Genomic DNA, 22,742 nt, shown 5'->3' on the forward strand with positions numbered 1-22,742 from the left:
TAGTAACACTCTCAACACCCTCCTCCGATGAAGTTGTTGAGAGAGAATTCCAGAATAATTCCACTAATCACCACCTACTCATCCGTAGCCATCACATTAAACACAAACCTTAAAAAACTTTTTTCAAAGGTCCAACAGACGGTCCCCAACTTCGGGACTATCGTCTCATCTCAGCTTACAGGAAAAATAAGAACATAAAAGATCTATTAGTACATGCCAAATTTGGCTCTCCTAAGAAGGAAAGCCATGCACATCTTAAGGGCTACTTTAAATCAATTAAGGTACTGTTTGGGACCGAGCGCAGTTTCCCCACACAGGAGAAAATCTCGTTGGACACCCACAATGTAGTCTACCTCATTCAGTGTAAACACTGTAATAAGAGGTACGTGGGTGAGACGAAGAATACTCTAGCAAATCGGATAAAACAACATCTGTACACAATAACCCACAATAGCAAACCCACTGCTTTAGTGCAGCATTTCCGCCAACATGGACGAGAAAAAATAACTTTTGCGGGCCTGGAGACGAGTATCAATTGGTCAAATGCACAAAGGCGTAGGAGGGAATATGTTTGGATCCAACAGCTCAGGACCTGGACCCCTCATGGACTCAATCAGAGGTAAGTGAGGTAGGGTGTAGGTGGAGAAGCCGTACAGACCCTTAGGCGTTAGATGATCACCTAAGACTGATACAGAGTACCCTACAAGGAAATTCCCTTTACCTAACTTTTTAATGAAATTTAACCCTACTAATATTGTGCTTTTTGTGGTGTGAATATAACAACAAGAATAACAGAACAACTAACAACAATTTAAGGAAAATAATATAATAACAACAACAATAATAATAATAACTAACAATAATTTTGAGGTATTTATTTACTAATATTCTAACTACAGCACTTAAGTACTCCGTAACCATATGGGTGACTCAATTCTTTATTGACAATATAAGGGTTACTGTATCTACAAGCTTCTGCACTACCAAGTCTGGATAACAAATAATTAAAGTTTTTCACCCCTTGGGTTTTTTTTCCCCCTCGCCCCCTTCTTCTCAAATCTCTGTGAGAATGAAATAAACAAAACTTCCCCTTTAATACAGGTGTCTGGTCTTTACTGAATATACATTTTACTCACTCCTGGCGAGTATCGAGTTTCGAATCTCTTAGTTCTTCCATGTGCATCCCGTGGACCTTCATCCTCTTTTTCCTTTCCTTACCTTAAGACCCCCGGGATCCCCTCTTTCCCTAATCCTAAGGGGCCATCCCTTTCCCTTACCCTAACCCCCTATCCCTTCCTTCCCTAACCCTAAGGGTCCCTTCCTTCCCCTAACCCTAAGGGACTCCCCCCTACCCCTTTCCCTCCTAACCCTAAGACCCCCCCTTGATCCCCCTTTTTCCCTAACCTTAAGGGGCCACCCCTTTTCCCTAATCCTAACCCTAACCCTAACCCTTCCCTAACCCTAAGGGTCCCCTCCTTTCCCTAACCCTAAGGGACTCCCCCCTACCCCCTCCCTTCCTAACCCGAGGACCCCCCCTTGTTCCTTTTTTTTCCCCAACCCTAAGGGGCCCCCCCTTTCCCGAACCCTAACCCTCCAACCCCTTCTTTCCCTAACCCTAAGGGTCCCCTCCTTTCCTAACCCTAAGGGACTCCCCCCTACCCCTTTCCCTCCTAACCCTAAGACCCCCCCTTGATCCTCTTCTTCCCTAACCCTAAGGGGCCACCCCCCCTTTTTTCCTAATCCTAACCCTCCACCCCTCCCTTCCCTATCCCAAAGGGCCCCTTCCTTCCCTAACCCTAAGGGACTCCCCCCTACCCCCCCCTTCCTAACCCTAGGACCCCCCCTTGTTCCTCTTTTTCCCTTACCCTAAGGGGCCCCCCCTTTCCCTAACCCTAACCCTCCACCCCTCCTTTCCCTAACCCTAAGGGTCCCCTCCTTTCCCTAACCCTAAGGGACTCCCCCCTACCCCCTCCCTTCCTAACCCTAGGACCCCCCCTTGTTCCTCTTTTTCCCTAACCCTAAGGGGCCCCCCCTTTCCCCCAACCCTAACCTTCCACCCCTCCTTTCACTAACCCTAAGGGTCCCCTCCTTTCCCTAACCCTAAGGGACTCCCCCCCTACCCCCCTCCCTTCCTAACCCTAGGACCCCCCCCTTGTTCCTCTTTTTCCCTAACCCTAAGGGTCCCTTCCTTTCCCTAACCCTAAGGACTCCCCCCTACCACCCTACCCCCCTCTTTCCTAACTCCCTAACTCTGACCCCAGACCTACACTTACCCATGGATGCCATTTGGAAACTTAGAGCTCTTTACTTGCTCATCTCGCTCAGGGACTACCTGACATTTTATTGGTGTTCTTCTTTAGGGTCTTATTTTAACTATCTCTAGTCCAACTGTAGCCCATTTCCTACCTACGTATTTTATGTACCTTATGGGGGGGTACATATTTATTATTTATTTATTTTATCCATACTATTTATATAAATTTATCCCAAAGGTCTACTTATTGGCAGACTTAGTTATTCATATTATAAATAAAGTTCACAATTCTTACCTCCTTTAAAAAATGAACTTTATTTCCTTGGGGTGATAGCCAGACATTTGCCTCACTTACCTCTAGAGGTCTCTATATTCACCAACATCAGAGCCTAATGAGGAATACCAGCCACACTTATTGCTGACGTCACACTCCATCGGGCAGGTTCTTCAGCTCCGCCGGGAACATCACATTAAAACTTTACCCCCCCCTCCTTTTAATAGAAATAAGGGGAGGAAATATAAAAAAGGAATAAAATCAGTAGCAGCATATCATAAGGAAGCGATACGAGCCACTCACCCAGCTATATGGGGAGATCCTTCAGGGATGTCTCCACTGGCCGTCGGGGGATTCCGCCGCCGCCGCCGTTCTCGCCGCTCTCGCCGGGGGTCCTGGGAGGTATAAATAAATAAACAAGAGGGGAACACGGGGAGGTGTAACAACATTGACACACCATTGGGGTACACCACCTCCACCATCGATGTTAATCCTCACCTTTTTATTTCTTTGAGTTTTTGTTCTTTCAAAAAAAATCTTTTTTCCATCTGCAGTCTGATTTATCTCAACAACTCCGGGGCGGCACCCCCATAAAACATATACACCACGGCCCCTAGGGGCGTCCTACAGGAAAATTGCAGAGGCAATACCAAAGTTAAGCCAAAAGGGGGCGCCATTTTTCGCCGGGGGGTACCGTTCGCCACCTTCGCCCGGGGGGATGGGCATCTCCACCAAGGGAACCAATTAATACAAAAAGGGAAAAAGCTAATACGGGGTGGAATGTAGCCAGTGCACCTAACATCACAGATGTTATTAAGGCTATTATTCCCTACCCTAACCCTAACCCTAACCCTAACCCTAACCCAAACCCAAACCCAAACCCAAACCCAAACCCAAACCCGATTCAACCCTAACCCTAACCCCAAACCCGAACCCTAACCCCTAACCCTAACCCTAACCCTAACCCTAACCCTAACCACCTAACCCTAAACCCTAAAGCACTCTAACCCTAAAGCACTCTAACCCCACAAGCACTCTACCCTAAAGCACTCTAACCCTAAAGCACTCTAACCCTAAAGCACTCTAACCCTAAAGCACTCTAACACCCTAAAGCACTCTAACCCTAAAGCACTCTAACCCTAAAGCACTCTAACCCTAAAGCACTCTAACCCTAAAGCACTCTAACCCTAAAGCACTCTAACCCTAAAGCACTCTAACCCTAAAGCACTCTAACCCTAAAGCACTCTAACCCTAAGCACTCTAACCCTAAAGCACTCTAACCCTAAAGCACTCTAACCCTAAAAGCACTCTAACCCTAAAGCACTCTAACCCTAAAGCACTCTAACCCTAAAGCACTCTAACCCTAAAGCACTCTAACCCTAAAGCACTCTAACCCTAAAGCACTCTAACCCTAAAGCACTCTAACCCTAAAGCACTCTAACCTAAAGCACTCTAACCCTAAAGCACTCTAACCCTAAAGCCTCTAACCCTAAAGCACTCTAACCCTAAAGCACTCTAACCCTAAAGCACTCTAACCCTAAAGCACTCTAACCCTAAAGCACTCTAACCCTAAAGCACTCTAACCCTAAAGCACTCTAACCCTAAAGCACTCTAACCCTAAAGCACTCTAACCCTAAAGCACTCTAACCCTAAAGCACTCTAACCCTAAAGCACTCTAACCCTAAAGCACTCTAACCCTAAAGCACTCTAACCCTAAAGCACTCTAACCCTAAAGCACTCTAACCCTAAAGCACTCTAACCCTAAAGCACTCTAACCCTAAAGCACTCTAACCCTAAAGCACTCTAACCCTAAAGCACTCTAACCCTAAAGCACTCTAAACCCTAACGCACTCTAACCCTAAAGCACTCTAACCCTAAAGCACTCTAACCCTAAAGCACTCTAACCCTAAAGCACTCTAACCCTAAAGCACTCTAACCCTAAAGCACTCTAACCCTAAAGCACTCTAACCCTAAAGCACTCTACCCTAAAGCACTCTATCCCTAAGCACTCTAACCCTAAAGCACTCTAACCCTAAAGCACTCTAACCCTAAAGCACTCTAACCCTAACGCACTCTAACCCTAAAAGCACTCTAACCCTAAAGCACTCTAACCCTAAAGCACTCTAACCCTAAAGCACTCTAACCCTAAAGCACTCTAACCCTAAAGCACTCTAACCCTAAAGCACTCTACCCTAAAGCACTCTAACCCTAAAGCACTCTAACCCTAAAGCACCTAACCCGAAAGCACTCTAACCCTAAAGCACCTAACCCCTAAAGCACTCTAACCCTAAAGCACTCTAACCCTAAAGCACTCTAACCCTAAAGCACTCTAACCCTAAAGCACTCTAACCCTAAAGCACTCTAACCCTAAAGCACTCTAACCCTAAAGCACTCTCCCTAACCCTAAAGCACTCTAACCCTAAAGCACTCTAACCCTAAAGCACTCTAACCCTAAGCACTCTAACCCTAAAGCACTCTAACCCTAAAGCACTCTAACCCTAAAGCACTCTAACCCTAAAGCACTCTAACCCTACAGCACTCTAACCCTAAAGCACTCTAACCCTAAAGCACTCTAACCCTAAGCACTCTAACCCTAAAGCACTCTAACCCTAAAGCACTCTAACCCTAAAGCACTCTAACCCTAAAGCACTCTAACCCTAAAGCACTCTACCCCTAAAGCACTCTAACCCTAAAGCACTCTAACCCTAAAGCACTCTAACCCTAAAGCACTCTAACCCTAAAGCACTCTAACCCTAAAGCACTCTAACCCTAAAGCACTCTCCACCCTAAGCACTCTACCCTAAAGCACTCTAACCCTAAGCACTCTAACCCTAAGCACTCTAACCCTAAAGCACTCTAACCCTAAAGCACTCTAACCCTAAAGCACTCTAACCCGAAAGCACTCTAACCCTAAAGCACTCTAACCCCTAAAGCACTCTAACCCCTAAAGCACTCTAACCCTAAAGCACTCTAACCCTAAAGCACTCTAACCCTAAAGCACTCTAACCCTAAAGCACTCTAACCCTAAAGCCACTCTAACCCTAAAGCACTCTAACCCTAAAGCACTCTAACCCTAAAGCACTCTAACCCTAAAGCACTCTAACCCTAAAGCACTCTAACCCTAAAGCACTCTAACCCTAAAGCACTCTAACCCTAAAGCACTCTAACCCTAAAGCACTCTAACCCTAAAGCACTCTAACCCTAAAGCACTCTAACCCTAAAGCACTCTAAACCCTAAAGCACTCTAACCCTAAAGCACTCTAACCCTAAAGCACTCTAACCCTAAAGCACTCTAACCCTAAAGCACTCTAACCCTAAAGCACTCTAACCCTAAAGCACTCTAACCCCTAAAGCACTCTAACCCTAAAGCACTCTAACCCTAAAGCACTCTAACCCTAAAGCACTCTAACCCTAAAGCACTCTAACCCTAAAGCACTCTAACCCTAAAGCACTCTAACCCTAAAGCACTCTAACCCTAAAGCACCTCTAACCCTAAAGCACTCTAACCCTAAAGCACTCTAACCCTAAAGCACTCTAACCCTAAAGCACTCTAACCCTAAAGCACTCTAACCCTAAAGCACTCTAACCCTAAAGCACTCTAACCCTAAAGCACTCTAACCCTAAAGCACTCTAACCCTAAAGCACTCTAACCCTAAAGCACTCTAACCCTAAAGCACTCTAACCCTAAAGCACTCTAACCCTAAAGCACTCTAACCCTAAAGCACTCTAACCCTAAAGCACTCTAACCCTAAAGCACTCTAACCCTAAAGCACTCTAACCCTAAAGCACTCTAACCCTAAAGCACTCTAACCCTAAAGCACTCTAACCCTAAAGCACTCTAACCCTAAAGCACTCTAACCCTAAAGCACTCTAACCCTAAAGCACTCTAACCCTAAAGCACTCTAACCCTAAAGCACTCTAACCCTAAAGCACTCTAACCCTAAAGCACTCTAACCCTAAAGCACTCTAACCCTAAAGCACTCTAACCCTAAAGCACTCTAACCCTAAAGCACTCTAACCCTAAAGCACTCTAACCCTAAAGCACTCTAACCCTAAAGCACTCTAACCCTAAAGCACTCTAACCCTAAAGCACTCTAACCCTAAAGCACTCTAACCCTACAGCCCTCTAACCCTAAAGCACTCTAACCCTAAAGCACTCTAACCTAAAGCACTCTAACCCTAAAGCACTCTAAACCCTAAAGCACTCTAACCCTAAAGCACTCTAACCCTAAAGCACTCTAACCCTAAAGCACTCTAACCCTAAAGCACTCTAACCCTAAAGCACTCTAACCCTAAAGCACTCTAACCCTAAAGCACTCTAACCCTAAAGCACTCTAACCCTAAAGCACTCTAACCCTAAAGCACTCTAACCCTAAAGCACTCTAACCCTAAAGCACTCTAACCCTAAAGCACTCTAACCCTAAAGCACTCTAACCTAACCCTACAAGCACTCTAACCCTAAAGCACTCTAACCTAAGCTCTAACCCTAGCACTCTACCCTAAAGCACTCTAACCCGAAGCACTCTAACCCTAAAGCACTCTAACCCTAAGCACTCTAACCCCTAAAGCACTCTAACCCTCACGAAGCACTCTAACCCTAAAGCCTCTAACCCTAAAGCACTCTAACCCTAAAGCACTCAACCCCTAAAGCACTCTAACCCTAAAGCACTCTAACCCTAAAGCACTCTAACCCTAAAGCACTCTAACCCTAAAGCACTCTAACCCTAAAGCACTCTAACCCTAAAGCACTCTAACCCTAAAGCACGCTAAACCCTAAAGCACTCTAACCCTAACGCACTCTAACCCTAAAGCACTCTAACCCTAAAGCACTCTAACCCTAAAGCACTCTAACCCTAAAGCACTCTAAACCCTAAAGCACTCTAACCCTAAAGCACTCTAACCCTAAAGCACTCTAACCCTAAAGCACTCTAACCCTAAAGCACTCTAACCCTAAAGCACTCTAACCCTAAAGCACTCTAACCCTAAAGCACTCTAACCCTAAAGCACTCTAACCCTAAAGCACTCTAACCCTAAAGCACTCTAACCCTAAAGCACTCTAACCCTAAAGCACTCTAACCCTAAAGCACTCTAACCCTAAAGCACTCTAACCCTAAAGCACTCTAACCCTAAAGCACTCTACTAACCCTAAAGCACTCTAACCCTAAAGCACTCTAACCCTAAAGCACTCTACCCTAAAGCACTCTAACCCTAAAGCACTCTAACCCAAAGCACTCTAACCCTAAAGCACTCTAACCCTAAAGCACTCAACCCTAAAGCACTCTAACCCTAAAGCACTCTAACCCTAAAGCACTCTAACCCTAAAGCACTCTAACCCTAAAGCACTCTAACCCTAAAGCACTCTAACCCTAAAGCACTCTAACCCCTAAGCACTCTAACCCTAAAGCACTCTAACCCTAAGCACTCTAACCCTAAAGCACTCTAACCCTAAGCACTCTAACCCTAAAGCACTCTAACCCTAAAGCACTCTAACCCTAAAGCACTCTAACCCTAAAGCACTCTAACCCTAAAGCACTCTAACCCTAAAGCACTCTACCCTAAAGCACTCTAACCCTAAAGCACTCTAACCCTAAAGCACTCTAACCCTAAAGCACTCTAACCCTAAAGCACTCTAACCCTAAGCACTCTAACCCTAAAGCACTCTAACCCTAAAGCACTCTAACCCTAAAGCACTCTAACCCTAAAGCACTCTAACCCTAAAGCACTCTAACCCTAAAGCACTCTAACCCTAAAGCACTCTAACCCTAAAGCACTCTAACCCTAAAGCACTCTAACCCTAAAGCACTCTAACCCTAAAGCACTCTAACCCCTAAAGCACTCTAACCCTAAAGCACTCTAACCCTAAAGCACTCTAACCCTAAAGCACTCTAACCCTAAAGCACTCTAACCCTAAAGCACTCTAACCCTAAAGCACTCTAACCCTAAAGCACTCTAACCCTAAAGCACTCTAACCCTAAAGCACTCTAACCCTAAAGCACTCTAACCCTAAAGCACTCTAACCCTAAAGCACTCTAACCCTAAAGCACTCTAACCCTAAAGCACTCTAACCCTAAAGCACTCTAACCCTAAAGCACTCTAACCCTAAAGCACTCTAACCCTAAAGCACTCTAACCCTAAAGCACTCTAACCCTAAGCACTCTAACCCTAAAGCACTCTAACCCTAAAGCACTCTAACCCTAAAGCACTCTAACCCTAAAGCACTCTAACCCTAAAGCACTCTAACCCTAAAGCACTCTAACCCTAAAGCACTCTAACCCTAAAGCACTCTAACCCTAAAGCACTCTAACCCTAAAGCACTCTAACCCTAAAGCACTCTAACCCTAAAGCACTCTAACCCTAAAGCACTCTAACCCTAAAGCACTCTAACCCTAAAGCACTCTAACCCTAAAGCACTCTAACCCTAAAGCACTCTAACCCTAAAGCACTCTAACCCTAAAGCACTCTAACCCTAAAGCACTCTAACCCTAAAGCACTCTAACCCTAAAGCACTCTAACCCTAAAGCACTCTAACCCTAAAGCACTCTAACCCTAAAGCACTCTAACCCTAAAGCACTCTAACCCTAAAGCACTCTAACCCTAAAGCACTCTAACCCTAAAGCACTCTAACCCTAAAGCACTCTAACCCTAAAGCACTCTAACCCTAAAGCACTCTAACCCTAAAGCACTCTAACCCTAAGCACTCTAACCCTAAAGCACTCTAACCCCCTAAAGCACTCTAACCCTAAAGCACTCTAACCCTAAAGCACTCTACCCTAAAGCACTCTAACCCTAAAGCACTCTAACCCTAAAGCACTCTAACCCTAAAGCACTCTAACCCTAAAGCACTCTAACCCTAAGCACTCTACAAAGCACTCTAACCCTAAAGCACTCTAACCCTAAAGCACTCTAACCCCCTAACCCTTTTACTTACCGTTTTTTACTTACCTTTTTGGGATCCCCCTTGGTAAATGTACCTGAAACCCCCCTCCCAAAGGCAATAATTAACAACAACCACCAGGGGGCATGATATTTTATTCAGTTGAACCATTATCACCAAGCTCCAGGTTGGGGCCGCTCAAGCTGACCTGCAAGAAAAAATTCTGAAACAAAAAACAGGAGATATGAACTTACCTTTAAAACCCATTGCCTGCCATATGCTTACTTCCCAGGGCTTACCACTAGGGGGAACAGTCATTTATACTAGATTATAGTTTCCTACTGTAATACTATACAAGTAATCTAATATTTTCAAACAGCACTACAGTAAAACCCCATTTACGGCACCTTCTAAATGGGAGCCCAAGATACAGAAGGTTTCTACCGATTAAATTAAATATTGTTATCAATCATTGTATGAGTTTAATCACTCACACACCATTACACACAAAAACCCAATATTACAATACAGCAGAGGGCCATAAAAACATTATTCTTATGTAAAGATATAATCATTAAACCGGCAGATAACGATCCCTGAGGCTTTATCTTGGATACACAGCAGTACAAATTAGAAGCACTAAGGCAATTGGAAGAAACTAATTATTACATCCCACTGACAAAATCAAAGCCAAAACATTAAGGGACATCTATATACCAACCCAGTCTATAACAGAGCAATGTACAATAATTATATTTATCACTACCTACTCCTCGAAAGCTGTAACATTAAATAAGCTTAAAAATTACTTTCAGAGGACACAACAGTTGCAAAAATTCAGGTTCATCTCCGCCTATCGGTAAAACAAAAATCTTAAGGATATTTTAGTGCATTCCAAATTCAATACTTTTAAAGACAATACCTTAGCACAGGTATGCCCTTATTTTAAACCAATTAACGGCAGTGGGATCTCACATTTGTTATTCAGGAAAACATCTCCCTCACTACCTGTAATGTGATCTTTCTGATCCAATGTAACCATTGTCAGGAAAAGTATGTGGGAGAGACGGGCAACAAATTAGTAAACCATTAGTCTTAAACAACACTTGTACACATTTTCCCAGAATACCAAGCTCATTATGGTAGCACAACACTTCCAATAACATGGCCTAAACAATGTAGTAATTTCAGGCTTACTAGCAAATAGTACATGGTCACGCACAAAGGGTCAGAATGGAATACAGGTGGATCCAGCGACTACAGACCTGGACACCTCAAGGGTTTAATATGAGGTACGTGGGGCACACTTGGCGGGGGGTGGCCTCAGGAACCCGCTGGCAACATTAGAAATGGATTGAGTTTGCAGGGGGGATAACTGTTGTGTAGCATTTATGTATGCAAAGCACGGGGACACTTATTAGTGTGTTCCTCAATATAATAGTATGTGTGCTGATATTAACATTTCTATCATACCACTAACATCATTTGAGCACTCACCTCATTGGACCAAGGAAGGCATCCCTGCACCAGTATACAAATTTTTTATTTTTTTTTTAAATGCAGATACATGAATTGGCACTGCAAGGTTTTTTAGTTTAATGGGGGGATAATACAGCAGATAATCCTGTTAACATATTAGCATCAAAACCGGAAGTGGGCGTAACTCACCCTAGGAATGTCGTCGACACTAGAAACAAAGTTGCTCAGATCAGAGTTGATGAGTAGAGTAAAGACCACTTCCGGTTATCTCACTGCTGATTTCCTGGAGCTGCTAGATTCCCTCAACCTACAACAACATGTTGATGTCCCCACACATTCCAGGGGTCACACACTTGACTTGGTGTCAAGTGAGGCCAAGCACAGAGCCCTGTGGGACACCACAGGTGACGTTGTGGATGTGAGATTTTGCGCTGCCAAGGGTGACATGTTCGGTTCTGCCAGTTAGGTATGACATGAACCAGTTATGAACAGTTCCTGAGAGTCCCATGGTGCATTGCAGGCGGTGAAAGAGGATGTTATGGTCTATTGTGTCAAAAGCAGCTGTCAGGTCAAGGAGGATGAGTATAGAAGGGGAACCAGTATCTGCCGTCATCAGAAGATCATTGGTGACCCTGACCAGGGCTGTTTCTGTGCTATGGCCAGGGCGGAAACCGGACTAAAATTTTTCAAACAGGTTACTCAGTTTGAGGTGATCATGAAGTTGTGCTGCAACTGTTTTTTTCCAGAACTTTAGAGAGGCATGGAAGATTGGAGATGGGCCCATAGTTAGAGAGAACTTCAGAGTCCATGGTGGGTTTTTTCCAATAGGAGGTCTGATGACAGCAGTTTTTAAAGTAGAAGGAATATGGCCAGTCAGGAGGGATTGGTTTATGATCCGGGTGATGAGTGGAGAGACGGCAGAGATGTTGACCTTTAGCAGGGCTGAAGGGAAAGGGTCCAGGGAACTGGTAGATGGTTTCATTTTCCTGATGACGTTCTCCACCTCTTCCCGTGTGGTAGCAGAGAAGGAGCAAAGTGGCTGGACCTTCTCAGGTAGTAGGTCGACAGTTGGAGGAGGCAAGATATTCGTGATGGAGAGGTATGAACGGATATTATCAACTTTTTGTCTGAAGAAATTGATGTGCATGTTGCACCTCTGCTGTTGCACTGCTGACAGGTTCAGAGGAGAGCAATTTAAGGTCCAGGGCGAGGGCATCTGCATTGATGGTCTTCAGATTTCTGAAATGGATCTGACGTTTTGGTTTGATATGGGGGGGAGAGAAAGGCCAGCTCCATTGACACTACTTAATGGTCCGAGATACCAAGATCATATACCTGTAGATTACTGATGGGGGCGAAGTTTGAAATGACCAAGTCAAGTGTGTGACCCCTGGAATGTGTGGGGACATCAACATGTTGTTATAGGTTGAGGGAATCTAGCCGCTCGAGGAAATCAGCAGTGAGATAACCGGAAGTGGGCGTAACTCACCCTAGGAATGTCGTCGACACTAGAAACAAAGTTCCTCAGATCAGAGTTGATAAGTAAAGACATTAAACTAGCATCAAAACAGGCAATGTACAAAAAACTACAATCATGCTAGCATATAACCATCAAAACCAGAAGTGGGCGTAACTCACCCTAGGAATGTCGTCGACACTAGAAACAAAGTTCCTCAGATCAGAGTTGATGAGTAAAGACATTAAACTAGCATCAAAACAGGCAATGTACAGAAAAAACTACAATCATGTTAGCATCAAAACAGGAAGTGGGCGTAACACAGCCTAGGAATGTCGTCGACACTAGAAACAAAGTACTCATCAACTCTGATCTGAGGAAAAGACATTAAACTAGCATCAAAACAGGCAATGGGCGTAACACAGCCTAGGAATGTCGTCGACACTAGAAACAAAGATCCTCAGATCCATCTTAATAAGTAGAGGCAAGTGAAGAAATTAGCATCAAAACAGGCAATGTACAGGAAAAACTACAATCATGTTAGCATATTAGCATGAAAACCGGAAGTGGGCGTAACAGCCTAGGAATGTCGTCGACACTGGAAACAAAGTTCCTCAGATCAGAGTTGATGAGTAGAGTGAAGACATTTGATGCTAGTTTAAACAGGCAATGTACAGAAAAAACTACAATCATGCTAGCATCAAAACCGGAAGTGGGCGTAACACAGCCTAGGAATGTCGTCGACACTAGAAACAAAGTTCCTCAGATCAGAGTTGATGAGTAAAGACATTAAACTAGCATCAAAACAGGCAATGTACAGAAAAAATTACAATCATGCTAGCATATTAGCATCAAAACAGGAAGTGGGTGTAACTCACCCTAGGAATGTCGTCGACACTAGAAACAAAGATCCTCAGATCCATCTTAATAAGTAGAGGCAAGTGAAGAAATTAGCATCAAAACAGGCAATGTACAGGAAAAACTACAATCATGTTAGCATATTAGCATGAAAACCGGAAGTGGGCGTAACAGCCTAGGAATGTCGTCGACACTGGAAACAAAGTTCCTCAGATCAGAGTTGATGAGTAGAGTAAAGACATAAAACTAGCATCAAAACAGGCAATGCACAAAAAAACTACAATTATGTTAGCATATTAGCATCAAAACCGGAAGTGGGCGTAACACAGCCTAGGAATGTCGTCGACACTAGAAACAAAGTTCCTCAGATCAGAGTTGATGAGTAAAGACATTAAACTAGCATCAAAACAGGCAATGCACAAAAAAACTACAATCATGTTAGCATATTACCATCAAAACCGGAAGTGGGCGTAACTCACCCTAGGAATGTCGTCGACACTAGAAACAAAGTTCCTCAGATCAGAGTTGATGAGTAGAGTAAAGACCACTTCCGGTTATCTCACTGCTGATTTCCTGGAGCTGCTAGATTCCCTCAACCTACAACAACATGTTGATGTCCCCACACATTCCAGGGGTCACACACTTGACTTGGTGTCAAGTGAGGCCAAGCACAGAGCCCTGTGGGACACCACAGGTGACGTTGTGGATGTGAGATTTTGCGCTGCCATGGGTGACATGTTCGGTTCTGCCAGTTAGGTATGACGTGAACCAGTTATGAACAGTTCCTGAGAGTCCCATGGTGCATTGCAGGCGGTGAAAGAGGATGTTATGGTCTATTGTGTCAAAAGCAGCTGTCAGGTCAAGGAGGATGAGTATAGAAGGGGAACCAGTATCTGCCGTCATCAGAAGATCATTGGTGACCCTGACCAGGGCTGTTTCTGTGCTATGGCCAGGGCGGAAACCGGACTGAAATTTTTCAAACAGGTTACTCAGTTTGAGGTGATCATGAAGTTGTGCTGCAACTGTTTTTTTCCAGAACTTTAGAGAGGCATGGAAGATTGGAGATGGGCCCATAGTTAGAGAGAACTTCAGAGTCCATGGTGGGTTTTTTCCAATAGGAGGTCTGATGACAGCAGTTTTTAAAGTAGAAGGAATATGGCCAGTCAGGAGGGATTGGTTTATGATCCGGGTGATGAGTGGAGAGACGGCAGAGATGTTGACCTTTAGCAGGGCTGAAGGGAAAGGGTCCAGGGAACTGGTAGATGGTTTCATTTTCCTGATGACGTTCTCCACCTCTTCCCGTGTGGTAGCAGAGAAGGAGCAAAGTGGCTGGACCTTCTCAGGTAGTAGGTCGACAGTTGGAGGAGGCAAGATATTCGTGATGGAGAGGTATGAACGGATATTATCAACTTTTTGTCTGAAGAAATTGATGTGCATGTTGCACCTCTGCTGTTGCACTGCTGACAGGTTCAGAGGAGAGCAATTTAAGGTCCAGGGCGAGGGCATCTGCATTGATGGTCTTCAGATTTCTGAAATGGATCTGACGTTTTGGTTTGATATGGGGGGAGAGAAAGGCCAGCTCCATTGACACTACTTAATGGTCCGAGATACCAAGATCATATACCTGTAGATTACTGATGGGGGCGAAGTTTGAAATGACCAAGTCAAGTGTGTGACCCCTGGAATGTGTGGGGACATCAACATGTTGTTATAGGTTGAGGGAATCTAGCCGCTCGAGGAAATCAGCAGTGAGATAACCGGAAGTGGGCGTAACTCACCCTAGGAATGTCGTCGACACTAGAAACAAAGTTCCTCAGATCAGAGTTGATAAGTAAAGACATTAAACTAGCATCAAAACAGGCAATGTACAAAAAACTACAATCATGCTAGCATATAACCATCAAAACCAGAAGTGGGCGTAACTCACCCTAGGAATGTCGTCGACACTAGAAACAAAGTTCCTCAGATCAGAGTTGATGAGTAAAGACATTAAACTAGCATCAAAACAGGCAATGTACAGAAAAAACTACAATCATGTTAGCATCAAAACAGGAAGTGGGCGTAACACAGCCTAGGAATGTCGTCGACACTAGAAACAAAGTACTCATCAACTCTGATCTGAGGAAAAGACATTAAACTAGCATCAAAACAGGCAATGGGCGTAACACAGCCTAGGAATGTCGTCGACACTAGAAACAAAGATCCTCAGATCCATCTTAATAAGTAGAGGCAAGTGAAGAAATTAGCATCAAAACAGGCAATGTACAGGAAAAACTACAATCATGTTAGCATATTAGCATGAAAACCGGAAGTGGGCGTAACAGCCTAGGAATGTCGTCGACACTGGAAACAAAGTTCCTCAGATCAGAGTTGATGAGTAGAGTGAAGACATTTGATGCTAGTTTAAACAGGCAATGTACAGAAAAAACTACAATCATGCTAGCATCAAAACCGGAAGTGGGCGTAACACAGCCTAGGAATGTCGTCGACACTAGAAACAAAGTTCCTCAGATCAGAGTTGATGAGTAAAGACATTAAACTAGCATCAAAACAGGCAATGTACAGAAAAAATTACAATCATGCTAGCATATTAGCATCAAAACAGGAAGTGGGTGTAACTCACCCTAGGAATGTCGTCGACACTAGAAACAAAGATCCTCAGATCCATCTTAATAAGTAGAGGCAAGTGAAGAAATTAGCATCAAAACAGGCAATGTACAGGAAAAACTACAATCATGTTAGCATATTAGCATGAAAACCGGAAGTGGGCGTAACAGCCTAGGAATGTCGTCGACACTGGAAACAAAGTTCCTCAGATCAGAGTTGATGAGTAGAGTAAAGACATAAAACTAGCATCAAAACAGGCAATGCACAAAAAAACTACAATTATGTTAGCATATTAGCATCAAAACCGGAAGTGGGCGTAACACAGCCTAGGAATGTCGTCGACACTAGAAACAAAGTTCCTCAGATCAGAGTTGATGAGTAAAGACATTAAACTAGCATCAAAACAGGCAATGCACAAAAAAACTACAATCATGTTAGCATATTACCATCAAAACCGGAAGTGGGCGTAACTCACCCTAGGAATGTCGTCGACACTAGAAACAAAGTTCCTCAGATCAGAGTTGATGAGTAGAGTAAAGACCACTTCCGGTTATCTCACTGCTGATTTCCTGGAGCTGCTAGATTCCCTCAACCTACAACAACATGTTGATGTCCCCACACATTCCAGGGGTCACACACTTGACTTGGTGTCAAGTGAGGCCAAGCACAGAGCCCTGTGGGACACCACAGGTGACGTTGTGGATGTGAGATTTTGCGCTGCCATGGGTGACATGTTCGGTTCTGCCAGTTAGGTATGACGTGAACCAGTTATGAACAGTTCCTGAGAGTCCCATGGTGCATTGCAGGCGGTGAAAGAGGATGTTATGGTCTATTGTGTCAAAAGCAGCTGTCAGGTCAAGGAGGATGAGTATAGAAGGGGAACCAGTATCTGCCGTCATCAGAAGATCATTGGTGACCCTGACCAGGGCTGTTTCTGTGCTATGGCCAGGGCGGAAACCGGACTGAAATTTTTCAAACAGGTTACTCAGTTTGAGGTGATCATGAAGTTGTGCTGCAACTGTTTTTTTCCAGAACTTTAGAGAGGCATGGAAGATTGGAGATGGGCCCATAGTTAGAGAGAACTTCAGAGTCCATGGTGGGTTTTTTCCAATAGGAGGTCTGATGACAGCAGTTTTTAAAGTAGAAGGAATATGGCCAGTCAGGAGGGATTGGTTTATGATCCGGGTGATGAGTGGAGAGACGGCAGAGATGTTGACCTTTAGCAGGGCTGAAGGGAAAGGGTCCAGGGAACTGGTAGATGGTTTCATTTTCCTGATGACGTTCTCCACCTCTTCCCGTGTGGTAGCAGAGAAGGAGCAAAGTGGCTGGACCTTCTCAGGTAGTAGGTCGACAGTTGGAGGAGGCAAGATATTCGTGATGGAGAGGTATGAACGGATATTATCAACTTTTTGTCTGAAGAAATTGATGTGCATGTTGCACCTCTGCTGTTGCACTGCTGACAGGTTCAGAGGAGAGCAATTTAAGGTCCAGGGCGAGGGCATCTGCATTGATGGTCTTCAGATTTCTGAAATGGATCTGACGTTTTGGTTTGATATGGGGGGAGAGAAAGGCCAGCTCCATTGACACTACTTAATGGTCCGAGATACCAAGATCATATACCTGTAGATTACTGATGGGGGCGAAGTTTGAAATGACCAAGTCAAGTGTGTGACCCCTGGAATGTGTGGGGACATCAACATGTTGTTATAGGTTGAGGGAATCTAGCCGCTCGAGGAAATCAGCAGTGAGATAACCGGAAGTGGGCGTAACTCACCCTAGGAATGTCGTCGACACTAGAAACAAAGTTCCTCAGATCAGAGTTGATAAGTAAAGACATTAAACTAGCATCAAAACAGGCAATGTACAAAAAACTACAATCATGCTAGCATATAACCATCAAAACCAGAAGTGGGCGTAACTCACCCTAGGAATGTCGTCGACACTAGAAACAAAGTTCCTCAGATCAGAGTTGATGAGTAAAGACATTAAACTAGCATCAAAACAGGCAATGTACAGAAAAAACTACAATCATGTTAGCATCAAAACAGGAAGTGGGCGTAACACAGCCTAGGAATGTCGTCGACACTAGAAACAAAGTACTCATCAACTCTGATCTGAGGAAAAGACATTAAACTAGCATCAAAACAGGCAATGGGCGTAACACAGCCTAGGAATGTCGTCGACACTAGAAACAAAGATCCTCAGATCCATCTTAATAAGTAGAGGCAAGTGAAGAAATTAGCATCAAAACAGGCAATGTACAGGAAAAACTACAATCATGTTAGCATATTAGCATGAAAACCGGAAGTGGGCGTAACAGCCTAGGAATGTCGTCGACACTGGAAACAAAGTTCCTCAGATCAGAGTTGATGAGTAGAGTGAAGACATTTGATGCTAGTTTAAACAGGCAATGTACAGAAAAAACTACAATCATGCTAGCATCAAAACCGGAAGTGGGCGTAACACAGCCTAGGAATGTCGTCGACACTAGAAACAAAGTTCCTCAGATCAGAGTTGATGAGTAAAGACATTAAACTAGCATCAAAACAGGCAATGTACAGAAAAAATTACAATCATGCTAGCATATTAGCATCAAAACAGGAAGTGGGTGTAACTCACCCTAGGAATGTCGTCGACACTAGAAACAAAGATCCTCAGATCCATCTTAATAAGTAGAGGCAAGTGAAGAAATTAGCATCAAAACAGGCAATGTACAGGAAAAACTACAATCATGTTAGCATATTAGCATGAAAACCGGAAGTGGGCGTAACAGCCTAGGAATGTCGTCGACACTGGAAACAAAGTTCCTCAGATCAGAGTTGATGAGTAGAGTAAAGACATAAAACTAGCATCAAAACAGGCAATGCACAAAAAAACTACAATTATGTTAGCATATTAGCATCAAAACCGGAAGTGGGCGTAACACAGCCTAGGAATGTCGTCGACACTAGAAACAAAGTTCCTCAGATCAGAGTTGATGAGTAAAGACATTAAACTAGCATCAAAACAGGCAATGCACAAAAAAACTACAATCATGTTAGCATATTACCATCAAAACCGGAAGTGGGCGTAACTCACCCTAGGAATGTCGTCGACACTAGAAACAAAGTTCCTCAGATCAGAGTTGATGAGTAGAGTAAAGACCACTTCCGGTTATCTCACTGCTGATTTCCTGGAGCTGCTAGATTCCCTCAACCTACAACAACATGTTGATGTCCCCACACATTCCAGGGGTCACACACTTGACTTGGTGTCAAGTGAGGCCAAGCACAGAGCCCTGTGGGACACCACAGGTGACGTTGTGGATGTGAGATTTTGCGCTGCCATGGGTGACATGTTCGGTTCTGCCAGTTAGGTATGACGTGAACCAGTTATGAACAGTTCCTGAGAGTCCCATGGTGCATTGCAGGCGGTGAAAGAGGATGTTATGGTCTATTGTGTCAAAAGCAGCTGTCAGGTCAAGGAGGATGAGTATAGAAGGGGAACCAGTATCTGCCGTCATCAGAAGATCATTGGTGACCCTGACCAGGGCTGTTTCTGTGCTATGGCCAGGGCGGAAACCGGACTGAAATTTTTCAAACAGGTTACTCAGTTTGAGGTGATCATGAAGTTGTGCTGCAACTGTTTTTTTCCAGAACTTTAGAGAGGCATGGAAGATTGGAGATGGGCCCATAGTTAGAGAGAACTTCAGAGTCCATGGTGGGTTTTTTCCAATAGGAGGTCTGATGACAGCAGTTTTTAAAGTAGAAGGAATATGGCCAGTCAGGAGGGATTGGTTTATGATCCGGGTGATGAGTGGAGAGACGGCAGAGATGTTGACCTTTAGCAGGGCTGAAGGGAAAGGGTCCAGGGAACTGGTAGATGGTTTCATTTTCCTGATGACGTTCTCCACCTCTTCCCGTGTGGTAGCAGAGAAGGAGCAAAGTGGCTGGACCTTCTCAGGTAGTAGGTCGACAGTTGGAGGAGGCAAGATATTCGTGATGGAGAGGTATGAACGGATATTATCAACTTTTTGTCTGAAGAAATTGATGTGCATGTTGCACCTCTGCTGTTGCACTGCTGACAGGTTCAGAGGAGAGCAATTTAAGGTCCAGGGCGAGGGCATCTGCATTGATGGTCTTCAGATTTCTGAAATGGATCTGACGTTTTGGTTTGATATGGGGGGAGAGAAAGGCCAGCTCCATTGACACTACTTAATGGTCCGAGATACCAAGATCATATACCTGTAGATTACTGATGGGGGCGAAGTTTGAAATGACCAAGTCAAGTGTGTGACCCCTGGAATGTGTGGGGACATCAACATGTTGTTATAGGTTGAGGGAATCTAGCCGCTCGAGGAAATCAGCAGTGAGATAACCGGAAGTGGGCGTAACTCACCCTAGGAATGTCGTCGACACTAGAAACAAAGTTCCTCAGATCAGAGTTGATAAGTAAAGACATTAAACTAGCATCAAAACAGGCAATGTACAAAAAACTACAATCATGCTAGCATATAACCATCAAAACCAGAAGTGGGCGTAACTCACCCTAGGAATGTCGTCGACACTAGAAACAAAGTTCCTCAGATCAGAGTTGATGAGTAAAGACATTAAACTAGCATCAAAACAGGCAATGTACAGAAAAAACTACAATCATGTTAGCATCAAAACAGGAAGTGGGCGTAACACAGCCTAGGAATGTCGTCGACACTAGAAACAAAGTACTCATCAACTCTGATCTGAGGAAAAGACATTAAACTAGCATCAAAACAGGCAATGGGCGTAACACAGCCTAGGAATGTCGTCGACACTGGAAACAAAGTTCCTCAGATCAGAGTTGATGAGTAGAGTGAAGACATTTGATGCTAGTTTAAACAGGCAATGTACAGAAAAAACTACAATCATGCTAGCATCAAAACCGGAAGTGGGCGTAACACAGCCTAGGAATGTCGTCGACACTAGAAACAAAGTTCCTCAGATCAGAGTTGATGAGTAAAGACATTAAACTAGCATCAAAACAGGCAATGTACAGAAAAAATTACAATCATGCTAGCATATTAGCATCAAAACAGGAAGTGGGTGTAACTCACCCTAGGAATGTCGTCGACACTAGAAACAAAGTTCCTCAGATCAGAGTAGATGAGTAGAGTAAAGACATGACACTAGCATCAAAACAGGCAATGGGCGTAACACAGCCTAGGAATGTCGTCGACACTAGAAACAAAGTTCCTCAGATCAGAGTTGATGAGTAAAGACATTAAACTAGCATCAAAACAGGCAATGTACAAAAAACTACAATCATGCTAGCATATTACCATCAAAACCAGAAGTGGGCGTAACTCACCCTAGGAATGTCGTCGACACTAGAAACAAAGATCCTCAGATCCATCTTAATAAGTAGAGGCAAGTGAAGAAATTAGCATCAAAACAGGCAATGTACAGGAAAAACTACAATCATGTTAGCATATTAGCATGAAAACCGGAAGTGGGCGTAACAGCCTAGGAATGTCGTCGACACTGGAAACAAAGTTCCTCAGATCAGAGTTGATGAGTAGAGTAAAGACATAAAACTAGCATCAAAACAGGCAATGCACAAAAAAACTACAATTATGTTAGCATATTAGCATCAAAACAGGAAGTGGGCGTAACTCACCCTAGGAATGTCGTCGACACTAGAAACAAAGTTCCTCAGATCAAAGTTGATGAGTAGAGTAAAGACCACTTCCGGTTATCTCACTGCTGATTTCCTGGAGCTGCTAGATTCCCTCAACCTACAACAACATGTTGATGTCCCCACACATTCCAGGGGTCACACACTTGACTTGGTGTCAAGTGAGGCCAAGCACAGAGCCCTGTGGGACACCACAGGTGACGTTGTGGATGTGAGATTTTGCGCTGCCATGGGTGACATGTTCGGTTCTGCCAGTTAGGTATGACGTGAACCAGTTATGAACAGTTCCTGAGAGTCCCATGGTGCATTGCAGGCGGTGAAAGAGGATGTTATGGTCTATTGTGTCAAAAGCAGCTGTCAGGTCAAGGAGGATGAGTATAGAAGGGGAACCAGTATCTGCCGTCATCAGAAGATCATTGGTGACCCTGACCAGGGCTGTTTCTGTGCTATGGCCAGGGCGGAAACCGGACTAAAATTTTTCAAACAGGTTACTCAGTTTGAGGTGATCATGAAGTTGTGCTGCAACTGTTTTTTTCCAGAACTTTAGAGAGGCATGGAAGATTGGAGATGGGCCCATAGTTAGAGAGAACTTCAGAGTCCATGGTGGGTTTTTTCCAATAGGAGGTCTGATGACAGCAGTTTTTAAAGTAGAAGGAATATGGCCAGTCAGGAGGGATTGGTTTATGATCCGGGTGATGAGTGGAGAGACGGCAGAGATGTTGACCTTTAGCAGGGCTGAAGGGAAAGGGTCCAGGGAACTGGTAGATGGTTTCATTTTCCTGATGACGTTCTCCACCTCTTCCCGTGTGGTAGCAGAGAAGGAGCAAAGTGGCTGGACCTTCTCAGGTAGTAGGTCGACAGTTGGAGGAGGCAAGATATTCGTGATGGAGAGGTATGAACGGATATTATCAACTTTTTGTCTGAAGAAATTGATGTGCATGTTGCACCTCTGCTGTTGCACTGCTGACAGGTTCAGAGGAGAGCAATTTAAGGTCCAGGGCGAGGGCATCTGCATTGATGGTCTTCAGATTTCTGAAATGGATCTGACGTTTTGGTTTGATATGGGGGGAGAGAAAGGCCAGCTCCATTGACACTACTTAATGGTCCGAGATACCAAGATCATATACCTGTAGATTACTGATGGGGGCGAAGTTTGAAATGACCAAGTCAAGTGTGTGACCCCTGGAATGTGTGGGGACATCAACATGTTGTTATAGGTTGAGGGAATCTAGCCGCTCGAGGAAATCAGCAGTGAGATAACCGGAAGTGGGCGTAACTCACCCTAGGAATG

Source organism: Brienomyrus brachyistius, chromosome 24, assembly GCF_023856365.1.
Source record: "Brienomyrus brachyistius isolate T26 chromosome 24, BBRACH_0.4, whole genome shotgun sequence".
Taxonomy (NCBI): Eukaryota; Metazoa; Chordata; class Actinopteri; order Osteoglossiformes; family Mormyridae; genus Brienomyrus; species Brienomyrus brachyistius.